We start from the raw sequence: 13,776 nt of genomic DNA on the forward strand, positions 1-13,776 counted from the left end.
TCACTTGCTTGCCTTGGCAAATGCCACTATTTACGTTTTATTTTGGAGGTATACATTTCAATTGGGAAGGTGAATAGCTTACTGTTAATTTGTTCTTGATGCTAGAGTTTTGACATTTAGAAACCAACAGTAAACTGTTTAAGTTAGATGCAATGCTTGAGGCAAGAAGTGACAGGAAACAAGATTTATGGATTGCAATTTACGCTTCTATGGTAAATTTGTTTCCGAGCTAGGAATAAAAGTAAATATTTGAATGTTTCGCACACTTTATCAAGTGTCAGTTGAATGTCCGCCATGCCCGTGTAAGTTTAGACGTTTCTAGTGCTTTTGGAGTTAGTTCCTTCCTGTTCCTATAGCCATGGTTACAGCCTACTAATCCACAGACATTTGTTACCGTTGAGAGTTTTGAACTGCAGGTTGCGGAGGGCAGATTTCTCACACATGGAGAAGGAATTCAGACCATTGAAAGATCCACATCCCACACTGTTTTCTGATTAAATACTCTGATATATATATATATTCAAGTGTTCTCCACATGCTTCAGGCCGCCCTATAGCAAGACTCCCCACATTTTTCTGTTGGATGGCATGCCGAACTCATCTGCGGTCATCTTCAAAAGAGCTGAACGCCTCCGGCAACACCTCCTTTGTGTTTACGCGCTGCCTGAAACATGTTAAAAGGTTTCATTTCTCATTAAAGGCAAGCATCGTTAACATAAGCTGTTTGTAAAATATTCACTCCACCTTATATTTGGCAGTCAAAGGTCAAGAGGATCCATCAGCAACAACATGAGGATTATCCCGTTGACATTCCAATTTCGGAGTCTTTTCTCTCTGACTCATGGGAGAAAGGTCCTGCTCTGTGCTGGCAAGCCAGGCATCAAGGAGCAATTACTGTCGCATTAGGGATCATCATGACATGCTGCTCAAATACACAGAGAAGCTACTGTTTTCATCTGTTCCTTGAATGCACGTCCATCAGGTAGACACATTTAGCCTGCCTAAAGCCCGCCTGGAGAACTTTGAAGTGCGCTCGCGAGGAACAGAACTCACAGGTGTCCTCTAGTTGAACCTATCACAAACGATTTAGCACCTCTTGGCGCAATTTCACTTTATTATTCACGTACCCTTCTGCTGTCCTTTTAAGAAGAAATATGGATACGGTATATTCCGTTGATGTGATGTTATCGTTGGCAGGCGGCGAGGAAATGATTTTATCTTCCCGATTCTGAAATATTCACTACAAAGCATTTGCTAATGATTACTTCTCTATTACATTCGAAGGCAGTTTGTCAGAAACGTTTACAGACACTTGCAGATACTGCCACTGGAATCGCAAGTGCAAGATTGATCAGCTTTTCACTTCAAATATGTTGAAATAATCACTACAAATCATTTAATAATGATTTCTTATCAATTACACTGAATTATTATGTTGCATTTTGGAGTTGCAGATTAGCTTTTCCATTCAAATATATGTTGAATTACTCATTGAAAAGCAAATTATTGTTTCTCAATAACCCTAAGTTATGGCTTTCACACATGCATTTCGTCAGAAACCAATGTAAAAGCTGCACTTACTGCAAATGAAATATAAAAACAGGCATAATAATATAATTATTACCTTTTTACTAAAGTAAAACCATTTGCTTATGATTGCTTCTCAGTTATGGTGACTTGTTCCTGACAGTTGAAATAAAAAGACAAAACATAAGAAATTATGAGATCATCAGGTTTTTACTTGAAATATTCACTATACAAATCATTTGGTAATTATTTCTTCTCAATTGCACTGATTTATCACATCGCATTTGACTTGCATGAAGTTTGCAGATATTTGAGGTTTCCACAACTGGAAGTGCAGAAATTAGGAATTAGTAGCTTTTTCATTAAAATATATTCTGAAATTCTTATTGAAAAGCATCTCAATAATCCTAAATTCTGGCATTGATTATAAAAAAGTACATTATAATAGAATTATTAGCTTTATACTTAAAATTTGGACATTTGCTAATGTCATTACTTCTCAGTTATGGTGACTTACCAAATTGCATTAGCCTAGCTAACGTCAGACCTCTTTCTCATTGAGACGTGGTCTGGGAACCACATGTTAATTTTCTCGTATTTGAGGCGTGGTTTACGAATGCCCAGAGCCGTTTATTGGGCGCTACGAATGTCTATCAAATGCGCCTGTACGTAGCTCATAGCCAATCGTTTCAATTATACCAGATGACGTATGTAGAAATTCGACGAGGAAGAAGACGAAATAAACTTGTGTCCTAAACTACTTAGAACACTATCTAAGGCTGCATTGAAAGGTAACTTCGCGTCTGATGCGATGTTGGATCCATAGATATAAACAAACTGCTTCGGTGTGTCGCATAGACGTCGTCATCGTCTTGCTTCTCCCTCCCCTTTCTGTGATTGGTTCCCTTTTTGAGGGGAAAATCTGGTCCATGGTGTCCAGGCTGCCTAGCAGCGTGAATAAAATCACGCTGCGCGCAAGGCAGCATGGGGAAACCCAGGCTAAAATTGCATCATAGTTTTTGTCAGAAATGTTTGTAGATGTTTATAGGTCCTGCCAGTGAACATTAGAAATAAAAATAAATGATCAGGTTTTTACTTGAAACATTATGAAGTTTATCAGAAACATTTGTAGACAATCTCAGTAACAGCCACAGGAATATAATAATTATAATAGAATATATAACAAATGCTTTTTATTTGAAATGTGTGGAAATATTCACTACAAAGCATTGCTTTGACCTGACATATCATGTCACTTAATGGAGGTCATCAGAAACGCCTGCAGACATATTCAGTTCCCGCCAGTGGAATTGCAAATAAAACTTAGACAACAATGGACTTATCAGCTTTTCCTTTTTTCTTCAAGTGAAAGAGCATCGGAATTCTTGACATTCCTGTCAGAGCCGGCTCTGGTAATGGATCTCAAGATGGCAGGCCTGTATTGTAGCAGCTCATCTGAGATGTTCTGGGATCGCTCTCGGCTTACAGGAACCTCCCTGAAAATGGCCTCAGGTGCAGGGATTACCGCTCTTCTGTGTTCTGAACAAAACCCAGGCTGAGTTTCCCCTCTCAGTCCAAATGCCACAATGGGAGTTTACATCATAACCACAAGGAAGAAATGATGTCTCACCAAACAATGCGCGACAAAGCGTGTTTATCTGACCCTGGACCTTGCGGGATCGCGCACAAAGTGACTTCTTAGACTTTCATTAGTTGTGGATGCAACAAGAGAGGATTGAGCGATTAGATGATCATCCTAGGGGAGTCAGATGCGTTTTTGTTCTGCCATTTTTTTGTTGCATTACCAAATGAAGAAAGCTAAATAAATTGCAAACCTTTTCACAGCATAGGTAATGTTTAAAGTTACAGTTAACAATCAAACACATCGATCCAAAATTTCACAGATGCTTTTTTCTTCTGCCACATTCAGCCTGGATGGGTAATGTTACACAGAAACCGGAACCTGATGAAATATTTACGTAATGGCACTGGAATGGGCTTTTAACCTATACAGCGCTCACCGTTTAGTCAGTGGTCAGTAATTTTACCACAGCAGGCCTTGAAACCATTTCCGCAAACACATGGCATCAAGGCTGTCTATGGTAACAATTAAGCCTTTAAAGATGCCTGGACACCCTGAAAAGACAAATTAAAGCCCATCCTTCCTATACACCAACCAGCCCACAATGTCTGGAGCTGGCGACCCCATCCCAGAGCTTTCATCCCGATCGCTCATCTAGCAGAAATTGATTAAAGGCCCTCTAGATTACTTCCTTTTCACAAAGCTATTATTTTCCAATAACAGGAGTCCAGATTGAAGACTGTTTAACCGTTGTGTCCCTCCGCTCATTCTTATTTGTGTTTTTGTTAGAGGTAAATGAAGCGGCCTCGCTGTTTTTCTCGCTCGTCATCAGGCCCTAATACCGGAGCTGCTCGGGTAACATTAGACGCTTAAACGTCTCTGAGCACCAGACCTGTCACGGCTCTGAGTGAAACCAGTCACCCTCCAGACCTCGGCACAAAGGGCCCGGGTCACAAAAGGTTCTCTGAGAGAGTCTACTGTTGTATTTAAATGCTTTTGAAGTCACAAACAACTGAGTTCATCTGGATAATAGTGGTCCCTCATGACTTTGACCTCTCGGGGATGAGATTCCCCCATGACTGTAAGGCTCCTTTTCTTCCTACCGCTCCACTCATCACCTAAGAGTCATGCTATCCCTTCCGGGGGTCATCGGCAGGGTTAGTGGGGTTAAAGGATCAATGCAATTTCTGCTGCCTTTAACAATGGAAGCAGACTTGCCGATCGGGGATTAAAAATGTGGAAGTGAAACAGACTAACTAGACTATTAGCACTAGATTAGTCCGGCAACAAAGGGAAAAGTTGGCCACGTAAGAAAGGAAATAAAGAGGATTACGATGGTGAAGCAACATCTCAAGTTGTTGTTATGGTTTTTCAAAACAGGCATGTTAGGAATACGTCATGCTTTGCGCTTAAAGGGATAGTTGGCCTGAAAATTCTGCCATGATTTGTTTCAAACGTGTATTGCTTTTTCCTTCTGTGGAATACGAAAGATCAGTTTTTGAAGGATATCCTTGTCTCTTTTTTCAGTACATTAGAAGTGAATGAAAAATGCACCATAAAAGTGGTCATTATGACTTTTGTACTATATTCATACGATAGTAATCTATTTAAAAATCTATTTAAATTGTGAAGTACTTTTGGCATGATTGTTTACATTCAATTTTACCATAGCATCACTGCACTTAAAAAGAGAAGGAAAAAAATTATAATAACAACAAAATTATCTTTACATTTGGCGAGTTCATGATGTAGTACAAAATTTAGTCAATGGATTGTGACAGAATTGAGTCAGTGAGGTGGAGAATCAAATCCGATTCATGAATAAATCATTCGTTGGAGTCAGATCTTCTCAATGAATTGTTAAAAAAAAAAATCACAAATAAGACTCAAGTTCTCAAGTTCAACTCACTGATTTAATCTGTTCACAGTGATTAATGACCCCATGGAAGGCAAGATTATGAGTGAGTAATGACTCAATTTTGATCTGTTCGTCACACAAAGGCATTGTATGGCTGCAGGAGACTTGGAAAACAGCGCACAAGTCACTTATGGATTACTTTTACAATTCTTCTATGGTGCTTTTGGATTGTTGAATTTCAAATACGCCAGTTCCCATTCACTATAACTGCATGGAAAAGTGACCAGCATATTATTAATAACTTGTCCTTTTTTACGATACATAGACGAAAGAAGTGCATGAACGCAAAATGTTAATTTTTGGATGAACTAATCTTTAAGAATGGAGTTGAAAACAGCTAGCTGACATAAAAGATGAAGATAAAGAGGAATGAGACACTTTGATTTTTGAGAGGAACACCAGAAGAACGTTTGGCCTTTCAGAGAGTGCTTGGCAAACAGGATGTTCCACCGCTTTAAATACAGCAGTTATCCAAAACACCTGAAACACCTGCTTTTATCTGGGCTCGGTATCGGAACAGGAACATATTTTCCATTCTTGTTCACTTGTGTATGGCAACTTCAACCCATTCACGTCTCACTTTGGCAACATGAGACATCTGAAAGAACGACTGCGCATGAAACAACCACCTCAAAAGAGGGGGAAGTCCGCTTGAGGGAAAAAAACAATATGCTTACAAATGGTTTTGCCAAGAAAGCATTACAGTACATACGCACATGCAGGTGGTCCCAGACACGCTACACAAACAGACGCGTTTGATCGGACAGCATCTTCTCTGGTGGCTTTAGTGATTAATCTGATGGTGACTGACTTTTATCTGGAGACACCTCACGTTTGGAGACAAGTAAGAGCAGGTGCTGTTATGTCTCATGTCGTAGGCCTCTATTCTCAGCTCAAGAGCATTGTGGAAAATTGTGAGGGTCAATGAAGATGCTCTGAAAAATAAAAACGCAAAAGAATGAGTAAACACTGCAATAGCACAATTTTGCGCTTGAGCGTTTTTAACACTGCTAATTATCAGAATAATGTTTCTTGAGCAGCAAATCAGCATATTATTTCTGAAGGATCATGTGACGCTGAAGACTGAAAATTCAGCATTGCATCACAGGAAAAAAAGACATTTTTAAACTTTATTCAAATGGAAAACAGATATTTATAAATTGTAATATTTCTTCATAATATTGCTGTTTTTACTGTATTTTTGATCAAATAAATGCAGCCTTGGTAAGCTTCTTTCAAAAATTCTTATCGACCCCAAACTTTTGTTTTAAAGCAATAAAATGTAGATAAAGTAATGCAATGAAAATGTCTCTGGTTTTAACTTTTAAGGAATATTGTGGGTTATTTACAACTTAATGTACATGGGCGTACTAATAATTGTAATTGCACCATATTAGTCTTTACACAAGGTGTTTGACATTTCAATTGTACAAATATTTCAAACTTACTTCAAAGCAAAGTTCACTCACATATCTTTTGTTCCTAAACTTTTCGTCCCATACTGGTGGCCAACACAGCAAGCTTTCTGGAGCAGATGATATGACTTGCGTCTCCTGAGCAGACCTTTCATCATCAATTTGAGCGTCAAAAGAACAAGCACGTTTTAACGAGGAACCACAGCGTACTTTTTGACGGAGGGAAACAAAGCTAGCTTTTGTGCGCCTGTTCTGGGAGGCCAGTAGCTCTTGTCATGTACATGTGAAATTAATTATGAGGAAATACTAAAACACTTGGGTGGAAATTGCTTTTCACCAGATGTTCCGCATGTGAGGATCAATTTAGTATTCTTAGCAAAGCGAAATGACTCCATAAGTTCGATTCTGGCCCCTTTGATGAAAGCCAATCTGTCACTCAAGGCACGTAAAAAGGGAGCTGAACTTCTATGCTACTGTTTGTTCCACTTTATGGAGCCTGAGGTAATATGATTACTTAACCAGGTTAGGAAAATAGAATGTTTCGTTCTTAGGTAGAATTTGACATAATGACAAGGGGGGCCCAGTCTTTCTCAATGATCCATACACAAGCCAAGTGAGAGAGCCTTTTTCTCATTCTCAGCGACAGGAACCGAAAAAGCCAAATGAATCAAAGATGAATTACAGTCTCTATATGAGATAACTGTGTGATCTGAGAATTAATTACATGTCTACTTTTAAATAGGACCTCTGTCTCCTCTCATTGAGTTTATCTTCCATCTTTAAAAACGCTGCATGGCTCACATCCACGTTAGCAGGTCTTCAGGCAATACAGAATATTAGAAAAAGGTTTGGAACGCTGACTTTGAGCCAGATTTAGAGTTTGGTAGAGCTTGGTCTGTTATGCTTCATGGGATTTCTGTTTGATTAATAGTGTTGTGTCACGATGCAGAGAAATGAGGCGCAGATTATGCACTCCATCTTTTAAAATCATGCATGTACTGAGCTCACTCTCAATTGTTTATCCTACACAGGACTTTCGCTTAAAAAATCTCCTCTAGAGTTTCAGAAGATGACTCAATGTTTCAAACTCAAGATAAACTCAAATATTTCTCAGCACATTCATCCAGTATCAAATTATCTGTGCTGAGAACTTCAATTTAACAACAAAAAAACCTTATATTCAAAGATGATGAATTAAATTGATCAAAAGCGTCAGTAACGACTTTTATAATGTAAAAAAACAAACAAAAAAACATTCTATTCATCTAAGAATTCTGAAAAAAGTATCAGGGTTTCCACAAAAATATGAAGCAGCACAACTGTTTTCAACATTGTTAATAATCAGAAATGTTTCTTGAGCAGCGAATCATCATATTAGAATGATTTCTGAAGGATCATGTGACACTGAAGACTGGAGTAATGATGCTGAAAATTCAGATTTGAATCACAGGAATAAATTACATTTTGAAAATGTATTAAAATAGATAACAGTTATTTTAAACTATATTAATATTTCACAGTATTACTGTTTTTACAGTATTTTGATCAAATAAATGCAGCCTTGGTGAGCAAAAGAGACTCCTTTCTAAAGCATTTTTAAAAATCTTACTAACCCAAAACTTTTGAAAGGTATGTATCTCTAAGCAATAAAATGTTTTTCTGGTTTTAGCTTTTAAGAAATATTGTGGGTTATTTACAACATTACTTCTATGGGCAGCATTCGAGACATGCTGACGATTACCACAGACAAAAACAGTAAAACAGCAGGCAAGAGGGCAGCACCGTGAATAAACATTTCAAGTATGCGACTATCACAGTGTTTTTAAAGTATAACCATAACACGTGTTTGCTTGAGACCAGTGTAACGGAATCATTTCCCAACCTTGTCTGTGCAAAGATATAAACAATCTTTGTTTTCACCCATGTCATGATCAGCTAAGAACAATAAACCTGGGTACTTGCACTTGGTATCCGGTCAAGGATATCAGGAAGGAACATAAAAGGAGCGTGATGTAGTTTGGAATAGCATAGTATGCAGGAAGTCCAATACATATCCAATAGAAATTCTCATCAATCTTACATGTCACATTTTTATGCATAGGGTGAGCATCAATATCATCTAAATCTCAAACACCAATAAAAATAGCACACAGTATACATATTGCATAGTGTGCAATATGCCATACTAGTATTTATTCAGAAAATAACCAATATTTGTTTTACGTGAAGCAAACTCCAGGCACAGGGATTAAGTCAGTAATGCAAATCCAGACATGAGAGGTGGAGGGTTTCTGACTGCTTACAGCATACACATAAACAAATTATTTAAAAGTAAAGCAGGAGGCTCATTGGCTGCAGAAATACAATCAGCTTGAGCCATGTTAGATCATGTCATTGTTTGCAGATTTAATTAAGAACCTATCAGCCTGCATAATCTAGAGTTTCATGACTGAACTATATATGAGTACATGCGGGACTAGTCCACTTTTTCTTATATATTATAATTGATTGCATGCCACAAATGATATATATATCATATTATATGTTTAGCAGCAGCTTTTCTAACCCTAATTGATAGAGTGTATAGCTTTTCATTTCTTAAACAACCATATAGGAAGACACATCATGGCCATACTCCATTGTAAAAGACATGAAGTATCAACCTCTTGATGGAAATAACATCACAACATTTATTTCCATCAAGAGGTGCATCAATGAAAGATACTGTATTGACAATGCAAGAGTCCAGCACTCTGTAAAGTCTCCTCCAGCACATCCCAAAGACTTTCAATGAATTTAAGGTCTGGACTCAGAGGTGACAATTCATGTGTGAAAATGATTCTTCATTCTCCCTCCCAACCATTATTTCACAATTTGAGCCTGATGAATCTTGACATACTAATTCACTGACTATTTTTAAATAGTGTACATTTTATACTGCACAGAATTCAGTTCAAAGTAGGTTACTTACTGAAGTATGTTCTGAGTATGAGCTCTTCCTGTTTCCTCTGTAAGGTGGTCTCTGAACATCAGGTGGAAGGGGTACCAGCAGATTCAGGGAGGTCTTCGAACCTGGATCAAAGAGGTGTATTCTTGAGCATCTGGGGTTTGTTTACGACAATGTTAGTGGCACATCACTGTAATGGAGTGTGTGACGAGAGAGAGAGAGAGAGAGAGAGAGAGAGAGAGAGAGAGAGAGAGAGAGAGAGAGAGAGAGAGAGAGAGAGAGAGAGAGAGAGAGAGAGAGAGAGAGAGAGAGAGAGAGAGAGAGAGAGAGAGAGAGAGAGAGAGAAGGCGAATTACAGGCACAGTGTTTACCCACACGGATGAATAGACATCAGCCACTATTTGATTCTCTGCTGTAATTTAAGGCAGTGTTTGATCCAGCTGATTATTCTCTACACTTTGTGAACCCAGAGCAGTTTTTCACAGAGATAAATAGAGCAAACAGGCAATTAAGTCACATGACCCATGAGGGTTGGTTTTTCCTGCATACTGATTCTTGCTTACTTGCACCAAATGTCTTCATTTACTGTTTTCTTCTGTGAAAATTCAGAATAATGTCCTGGACGTAATATAAATACAATTGAAATAAAAACTTACTTTATTATTTTAATAGAAGTAATTTATTCCTGTAATGTCAAATCTGAATTTTCAGCATCATACTCCAGTCTTGGTGTCACATAATCTTTCAGAAATCATTCTAATATGCTAATTTGCTGCTCAAGAAACATTTATTGATACCAATGTTGAAAACATTTGTGCTGCTTAAAGTCCCCATGAAATCAAAATTGAAGTTTTTTGTCTTTTCGTATGAATATGTTAGTCTTACTGTTATAAGCTAGTGTGCTCCAAAACAATGACAAATTTGCATTTAGAAGATAAGCATTCAAAACGTACAGCCTCTCACAGTTCGCCAATATGGATCAATGATTTTGATGACATCACTCTGCACTTCAGTTTCTCTTCAGATTTTCCAATCAAATGCTCTCTAGAATCTGAAGTGTCCTGCTCCGCCCCCTACATTATAAATAACTGCGGCTGAAATCGGTCACTTGTTCACACATTTACTCTTTTCTATGTGGTGAATGGTATAAAGTGCACTATTAGGGGATAGGGAACGATTCAGACAGTGTAAATATGCTTTCCATTGGGGCGAATGAAGTCCGGTTTCACGTTAGTGTCACGTGAACCACCGCAGCCAGTCTGCTCCGGTCCAGAGACACGATACACAGAGTGCAAGTCGGCGCGGACCAGAAAACATATCGGACCCATTTGAATTCTGAACAGAATGCTCTATTTTAAAGCGATATGGAGGAGATTGGGAGGAGAAATGGTTCCAAAAAAAGGATTTTTTTAAAAAGCATTTTAAAAAATGTTCAATATGTCTCGCCCTGTCTTCCTGTTTCAGTGGAAATTACGTCAACACATTGAATAATGCTGGGTGTTTCAAGGCACTTAATGTGTTTCTTGGGCCTTAATGTTTTTTTTTTTTCAAGATACTTTGATGAATAGAAATTTTAAAAGAGTATTTATTAAAATAGAAATCTTTTGTAATATTATAAAAGTCTTTAGTGTCACTTTTGCATCAGTACAAAAAAAAATTTAAAAAATGAATATTTTAAAAAAATCTGCATGGCTTCAAGTCAAGTTGCCAGGTTAAAGAGATGTGTTTTTAGTTCTCTTTAGTTCTGCTTCTCGGACTGTACTGCAGAGCTAAACCATTTAGTACTTTGTAAGTAATCAACAATATTTTAAAATGTATACGATGTTTAATAGGGAGCCAATGCAGTGTTGACAGAACAGGGCTAATATGGTCATACTTCCTGGTTCTGGTAAGAACTCGAGCTGCTGCGTTCTGGACCAGCTGTAGTTTGTTTATTATGCGTGCAGGGCAACCACCCATAAGAGCATTACAATAATCTAGCCTTGAGGTCATGAATGCATGAACTAACTGTTCCGTATTTTTCATTGAAAGCATATGTCGTAATTTAGATATATTTTTAAGATGGAAGAATGCGGTTTTACAGATGCTAGAAACGTGGCTTTCAAATGAAAGATTGGTATCAAAAAGCACACCCAGGTTCCTAACCGACGACGAAGACTTGACAGAGCAGCCATCAATTGTTAGACAGTATTCTAGGTTACGTGCGGAGGTTTTTGGTCCAATCATTAGAAACTCTGTTTTTTCAGAATTAAGTAGTAGGAAATTACTAGTCATAAAAAAAAAATGTATATCAGCAATGCATTCCGTTAATTTCTTGAATTGGCAGATTCATTGGGGCGCGAAGAGATATATAGCTGAGTATTATCGGCATAACAGTGAAAACTAATCCCATGCTTCCTAATGATATCTCCCAAGGGTAGCATGTACAGAGTGAACAGCAACGGTCCTAGTACTGAGCCTTGTGGTACTCCATACTGAGCTTGAGATCAATAAGAAATTTCTTCATTTACTGCTAGAAAACTGATATCGAAGACTTCAGAAGACTCATTTTTAGTCCCATATATTTTTAATGGTAGGCCATTGATGTTGTTTAACTACATAACATTAGTATGTCTATTATTATACACAATAATATTAGTGTGTGTATTAGTATACACACAGTTTCATAAGTCAGATTAAATGCAAGTGTTAAATTCCTACAGCTGGTCGCAATGAAAACATCACTGCCAGGGTTATGTCAATATCAGCTAAGATGCAGAAAAGACAAGCGCAGGCATTTAGATAAGTGTTGATAAGTGCACAATCGCATCTAGCAAAATACACAGTTAAACATGAGGATCCCGTACCGTGCCACAAGAGGCGTGCTCAGTTAAATGTTTACACAGCTGCTCTCAAGATTATTATTATTGTGAAACCACACACTTTTAATGTTGCTGTGTGGATGCCAAGACGTGTCTGCTCTTTACCTCCCTTCTGAGCACTTCCAACTTCTCTCCATACTGAATAGAGCTCAAAGTGACAGATTCATGGGAGATTCGGTGAACGTTCGGCCATTATATCGCACATGTCTCCGGCTGTGTTTTACAAAGATAAATAAAGAAGTTGTTGCTGATTTTACGGAAGAAAAAAGCCTGTCGTCTGCACCTTACTGGGCCCTCTCTTTATTTAACCTTTCTACAAATACTTGGCATGCTCTATCTGTACAGAGACACTTGAATAGTGTCTCTGTACAGATAGGCTATTCAATAGTAAAAATAGTAAACATTTTTACTATTGAAGTAAAATAGCTTAAATAGGAAATATTTGTTTGACTCCAAACAAGAATTTTTGAAGAATGTGAATGAATGTGGATTGGTACTATAGGGACTGTCAAGATGACAAATGACAAATATATTTTTTGTGTAATAAAATTTTCAGTGTAAGCTGTAAATGGAATTGTTTGATCTAGCAGGATTATGTTTTTTTCATGTAAAACTAATTTGAAACAATGTACAATGTGTGAAGTTCAACATAAATAAAACTGACTTGACTTAATAGGACTTATTTGTGTGTTATTTACTGTAAAACTTGCCTTGAAAATCATTCACTTTCATTGAAAAGAACAGCTTGGACGTCTTGAAGAAAGAAAATCACAGATGGGGTGAGTAAAATACTGACAGAACTGTTTGATTTTTGGAGGGAGGAACTATCCGTTTAAGATCTCAGAAGAGAATGCCATTCGCTTGATATTTGTGTTTAAGTTATCTAACCCAAAAGCGCTGACATGTTTTTGTACCATAAAGGGTGACTGGAAGGGAAGAAATAGATATAGACAAAACGAAGACTTCTAAACTCAGAAATACTTGACAATCATCCCTTTAACAAGTCCATCTGAGGTATGGGACGTACTTGTAAAGGTTCTATGTAAATTGTGTATCTTTCCATGAAATAACACAAGCCTCTCACATGAACTCTCCCCATTTTGTTTGACGTGTACCCAAATGCAGTGTTTAGGTTTGTCTATCTTTGGTATGTGCACTTAAGGTTGCCTCTCAAGTGTAAACCTGCAGGCCAGGAGACACAACCCACCATCAGATGCCTCCAAATATCCCTCTTTGCAGACGTGGTGTCAGTCAGGCGAGCTCAAGTGCCTGTTGAAGACTTTGTCAAAGTTGAGAGGAAAGATTAATGTCTTGTTTTCTCTACTTGTCAGATGATATATGTGGAATAGGTACGAAGTATGCTGCCCATTTCGAGGTCACGTCTAACCGTAAGCAGACAATTATATTTGTGAGGGTAAAACGGAAAACCTTGGCCTAAAAAACTTGCGCGTGCACCAGCCACATCCTCTAGTGCGCAGACTCCGTCGCGTTTCCTTTCAACTGCCACTTTTTGACGTATGTCGAACT

General features: G+C 37.9%; 1 long non-coding RNA gene across 1 annotated transcript; it reads right to left on the reverse strand.

The window, feature by feature from the left end:
* Nucleotides 1–5,810: 5,810 nt before the first annotated feature.
* LOC307168789 lies at nt 5,811–13,527 on the reverse strand. The gene is made up of 3 exons (XR_013822984.1): nt 13,457–13,527; nt 9,413–9,513; nt 5,811–5,961 (listed from the first exon to the last, which is right to left on the reverse strand). It is a non-coding gene; the product is annotated as an uncharacterized lncRNA (long non-coding RNA).
* Nucleotides 13,528–13,776: the final 249 nt, after the last annotated feature.

The sequence above is a fragment of the Squalius cephalus genome, assembly GCF_949319135.1.
Source record: "Squalius cephalus genome assembly, chromosome: 12".
NCBI lineage: Eukaryota > Metazoa > Chordata > Actinopteri > Cypriniformes > Leuciscidae > Squalius > Squalius cephalus.